The following is a 6,186-nucleotide window of genomic DNA, read 5'->3' on the forward strand; positions in this document are numbered from 1 at the left end:
TAGAACCAGGTATAAACCGGACTCATATAATCAAGAAAAATCACATTGGCTACTTTATAGTGGTGGACATGATTTGGAGGCCCCAGGCATAGGCCAGTCTGAGGCTTTTATAGTAAAGACATGTAATTTAACTGTAAAACTGTATTCCCTTTGAATGTGTCATGAACACAACCAGTCATGACGTTTTCGTCTGATTGTCAAACAAATCAACAAAAAGCAGATTATCTTCGCGCGTTTATCCAATCAATCAATCAAATTTGATTTATATAGCCCTTCATACATCAGCTGATATCTCAAAGTGCTGTACAGAAACCCAGCCTAAAACCCCAAACAGCAAGCAATGCAGGTGTAGAAGCACGGTGGCTAGGAAAAACTCCCTAGAAAGGCCAAAACCTAGGAAGAAACCTAGAGAGGAACCAGGCTATGTGGGGTGGCCAGGCCTCTTCTGGCTGGGCCGGGTGGAGTTTATAACAGAACATGGCCAAGATGTTCAAATGTTCATAAATGACCAGCATGGTCAACAAGGCAGAACAGTTGAAACTGGAGCAGCAGCACAGTCAGGTGGACTGGGGACAGCAAGGAGTCATCATGTCAGGTCGTCCTGGGGCACGGTCCTTGGGCTCAGGTCCTCAGAGAGAGAAAGAAAGAGAATTAGAGAGAGCATATGTAGGGTGGCCAGTCCTCTTCTGGCTGTGCCGGGTGGAGATTATAACAGAACATGGCCAAGATGTTCAAATGCTCATAAATGACCAGCATGGTCGAATAATAACAAGGCAGAACAGTTGAAACTGGAGCAGCAGCACAGTCAGGTGGACTGGGGACAGCAAGGAGTCATCATGTCAGGTCGTCCTGGGGCACGGTACTTGGGCTCAGGTCCTCCGAGAGAGAGAGAGAAAGAAAGAGAGAATTAGAGAGAGCATATGTAGGGTGGCCAGTCCTCTTCTGGCTGTGCCGGGTGGAGATTATAACAGAACATGGCCAAGATGTTCAAATGTTCATAAATGACCAGCATGGTCAAATAATAGTAAGGCAGAACAGTTGAAACTGGAGCAGCAGCATGGCCAGGTGGACTGGGGACAGCAAGGAGTCATCATGTCAGGTAGTCCTGGGGCATGGTCCTAGGGCTCAGGTCAGTTGAAACTGGAGCAGCAGCATGGCCAGGTGGACTGGGGACAGCGAGGAGCCATCATGTCAGGTAGTCCTGGGGCATGGTCCTAGGGCTCAGGTCCTCCGAGAGAGAGAAAGAAAGAAGGAGAGAATTAGAGAACGCACACTTAGATTCACACAGGACACCGAATAGGACAGGAGAAGTACTCCAGATATAACAAACTGACCCTAGCCCCCGACACAAACTACTGCAGCATAAATACTGGAGGCTGAGACAGGAGGGTTCAGGAGACACTGTGGCCCCATTCGAGGACACCCCCGGACAGGGCCAAACAGGAAGGATATAACCCCACCCACTTTGCCAAAGCACAGCCCGCACACCACTAGAGGGATATCTTCAACCACCAACTTACCATCCTGAGACAAGGCTGAGTATAGCCCACAAAGATCTCCGCCACGGCACAACCCAAGTGGGGGGGGGGGCAACCCAGACAGGATGACCACAACAGTGAATCAACCCACTCAGGTGACGCACCCCCTGCAGGGACGGCATGAGAGAGCCCCAGTAAGCCAGTGACTCAGCCCCTGTAATTAGGGTTAGAGGCAGAGAATCCCAGTGGAAAGAGGGGAACTGGCCAGGCAGAGACAGCAAGGGCGGTTCGTTGCTCCAGAGCCTTTCCGTTCACCTTCCCACTCCTGGGCCAGACTACACTCAATCATATGACCCACTGAAGAGATGAGTCTTCAGTAAAGACTTAAAGGTTGAGACCGAGTTTGCGTCTCTGACATGGGTAGGCAGACCGTTCCATAAAAATGGAGCTCTATAGGAGAAAGCCCTGCCTCCAGCTGTTTGCTTATCCAAAATATTAACAGCATCCGAACAGTGCACTGTGCACCTGCCAAATTTTCTTCAATTCTCAAGATCCCTGACAGATCCACGGACAACGCCATTGCACTGCACACTGACCTCACCCATCTGGACAAGAGGAATGCATATTTTTAGCAACTACAGCTTGACCTTCAATACCATAGTGCCCTTTTAAGCTCACCACAACGCTCACAGCCCTGGGACTGAACTCCCTATGCACTCCACCAATCAGGCCTTTATTGTAGAGTGGCCAGACAAAGCCACTCCTCAGTAAAAGACGTAGGACAGACCGCTTGGAGTTTGCCAAAAGGCACCTAAAGGACTCTCAGACCATGAGAAACAACATTATCTGGTCTGATGAAACCAAGTTTGATGTCTGTGGCCTGAATGCCAAGCTTCACGTCTGGAGGAAACCTGGCACCATCCCTACGGTAAAGCAAAAACCTACACTCGATCCCTCCGACGTCAACAACTACAGACCAGTATCCCTTCTCTCTTTTCTCTCCAAAACTCTTGAGCGTGCCGTCCTTGGCCAGCTCTACCGCTATCTCTCTCAGAATGACCTTCTTGATCCAAATCAGTCAGGTTTCAAGACTAGTCATTCAACTGAGACTGCTCTTCTCTGTATCACGGAGGCGCTCCGCACTGCTAAAGCTAACTCTCTCTCCTCTGCTCTCATCCTTCTAGACCTATCGGCTGCCTTCGATACTGTGAACCATCAGATCCTCCTCTCCACCCTCTCCGAGTTGGGCATCTCCGGCGCGGCCCACGCTTGGATTGCGTCCTACCTGACAGGTCGCTCCTACCAGGTGGCGTGGCGAGAATCTGTCTCCTCACCACGCGCTCTCACCACTGGTGTCCCCCAGGGCTCTGTTCTAGGCCCTCTCTTATTCTCGCTATACACCAAGTCACTTGGCTCTGTCATAACCTCACATGGTCTCTCCTATCATTGCTATGCAGACGACACACAATTAATCTTCTCCTTTCCCCCTTCTGATGACCAGGTGGCGAATCGCATCTCTGCATGTCTGGCAGACATATCAGTGTGGATGACGGATCACCACCTCAAGCTGAACCTCAGCAAGACGGAGCTCCTCTTCCTCCCGGGGAAGGACTGCCCGTTCCATGATCTCGCCATCACGGTTGACAACTCCATTGTGTCCTCCTCCCAGAGCGCTAAGAACCTTGGCGTGATCCTGGACAACACCCTGTCGTTCTCAACTAACATCAAGGCGGTGTCCCGTTCCTGTAGGTTCATGCTCTACAACATCCGCAGAGTACGACCCTGCCTCACACAGGAAGCGGCGCAGGTCCTAATCCAGGCACTTGTCATCTCCCGTCTTGATTACTGCAACTCGCTGTTGGCTGGGCTCCCTGCCTGTGCCATTAAACCCCTACAACTCATCCAGAACGCCGCAGCCCGTCTGGTGTTCAATCTTCCCAAGTTCTCTCACGTCACCCCGCTCCTCCGCTCTCTCCACTGGCTCCCAGTTGAAGCTCGCATCCGCTACAAGACCATGGTGCTTGCCTACGGAGCTGTGAGGGGAACGGCACCTCAGTACCTCCAGGCTCTGATCAGGCCCTACACCCAAACAAGGGCACTGCGTTCATCCACCTCTGGCCTGCTCGCCTCCCTACCACTGAGGAAGTACAGTTCCCGCTCAGCCCAGTCAAAACTGTTCGCTGCTCTGGCCCCCCAATGGTGGAACAAACTCCCTCACGACGCCAGGACAGCGGAGTCAATCACCACCTTCCGGAGACACCTGAAACCCCACCTCTTCAAGGAATACCTAGGATAGGGTAAGTAATCCTTCTCACCCCCCCCCCTAAAAAGATTTAGATGCACTATTGTAAAGTGGCTGTTCCACTGGATGTCTTAAGGTGTATGCACCAATTTGTAAGTCGCTCTGGATAAGAGCGTCTGCTAAATGACTTAAATGTAAATGTAAATGTGGTAGCAGCATCATGCTGTGGGTATGTTTTTCAGCGGCAGAGACTGGGAGACAAGTCAGGATCGAGGCAAAGATGAACGGAGCAAAGTATAGAGAGATCCATGATGAAAATCCTTTCCAGAGCGCTCAGGACCTCAGACTGGGGAAAAGGTTCACCTTCCAACAGAACAATGACCATAAGCACACAGCCAAGACAATGCAGGAGTGGCTTCGGGACAGGTCTCTGAATGCCCTTGAGTGGACCAGCCAGAGCCAGGACTTATACCCAATCGAATATCTCTGAAGAGACCTGAAAATAGCTGTGCAGCGACGCTCCCCACCCGACAGAGGTTGAGAGGATCTGCAGATATTAATGGGAGAAACTCCCCAAATACAGGTGTGCCAAGCTTGTAGTGTCATACTCAAGAAGACTTGAGGCTGTCATCGCTGCCAAAAGTGCTTCAGCAAAGTACTGAGTAAAGGGTCTGAATACTATTTTTCAGTTTTTAGACATTTCTAAAAGCCTGTTTTTGCTTTGTCATTAAGATTACTGAATATCTAATCAAATGGCTACCCAGTTTCGGCACACAAGAAAATGGCCGTGACGAAATCCTACCCCCATTCTAATTTCCTTAATTTTGTCACTAGAGTCAAATACTTTCTGTGGCACACATCAGAGTCAAATACTTTCTATAGAACAAACTTCACATCAGGATAGGCAACCCAAAATTAATAATTAATGTATGCGTGTTATATTAAACATAGGAGGGAGTAAAATGTAGGCAAGCAATAAACATTTCAGAACAAGTACTAGTTGAATAAGACATGGGAGAGATGACACATTTTGCCAAAGATATTTATTTATAGACTAATACACTTGAAACAAATAGCCAAACTGAAAAATGCAGACATTACTAGTGCCTCCCCCGTGATCGAACTGCCATAAAAAATCAAATGAGATGCAGCCTAACATGATCATTGACAGCTGCATTGAAGGACACAAATAAAAAATTCTTTCTGCTACTAAGATCAGTGAAATGTAGGCTAAACTGACAACTGAATGAAGAGCAGAAATCTCAACTAGCAAGGAAGTCGCAGCAATGGAGAATTGAGTGTGTGCACGTTCATGTGGGGGGGGATTCTGGTAGGGGGGAGATTTTGGCACAACACTGGCCCTCAACGAATATATCCTCCAAACATCGGCTTCTCGGGCATTATCACTTAAATGTAGCCTTTATGCCTACATTCTTAAGCTCTTGATGGTTGCTAGGCAGCTCCCTTTACTACTATCATCACCCATCTCATACTGCTATCATGACCCATCACATACTACGATCATCCTACTATCATCACCCATCTCATACTACTACCATTACCCATCACATACTACTACCATTACCCATCACATACTATGATCATCACCCATCACATACTACTACCATTACCCATCACATACTACGATCATCACCCATCACATACTACGATCATCACCCATCACATACTACTACCATTACCCATCACATACTACTATCATCACCCATCACATACTACTATCATGACCCATCACATACTACGATCATCACCCATCTCATACTACTACCATTACCCATCACATACTACGATCATCACCCATCACATACTACTACCATTACCCATCTCATACTACTATCATCACCCATCACATACTACGATCATCACCCATCACATACTACTATCATCACCCATCACATACTACTATCATCACCCATCACATACTACTACCATTACCCATCTCATACTACGATCATCACCCATCACATACTACGATCATCCTACTATCATCACCCATCTCATACTACGATCATCACCCATCACATACTACTATCATCACCCATCACATACTACTATCATCACCCATCACATACTACTACCATTACCCATCTCATACTACTATCATCACCCATCACATACTACTATCATCACCCATCACACACTACGATCATCACCCATCTCATACTACTACCATTACCCATCACATACTACGATCATCACCCATCACATACTACTACCATTACCCATCTCATACTACTATCATCACCCATCACATACTACTATCATCACCCATCACATACTACTATCATCACCCATCACACACTACGATCATCACCCATCTCATACTACTACCATCACCCATCTCATACTACTACCATTACCCATCACATACTACGATCATCACCCATCACATACTACTACCATTACCCATCACATACTACGATCATCACCCATCACATACTACTATCA

Source organism: Oncorhynchus keta, chromosome 11, assembly GCF_023373465.1.
Source record: "Oncorhynchus keta strain PuntledgeMale-10-30-2019 chromosome 11, Oket_V2, whole genome shotgun sequence".
Classification (NCBI taxonomy): Eukaryota; Metazoa; Chordata; class Actinopteri; order Salmoniformes; family Salmonidae; genus Oncorhynchus; species Oncorhynchus keta.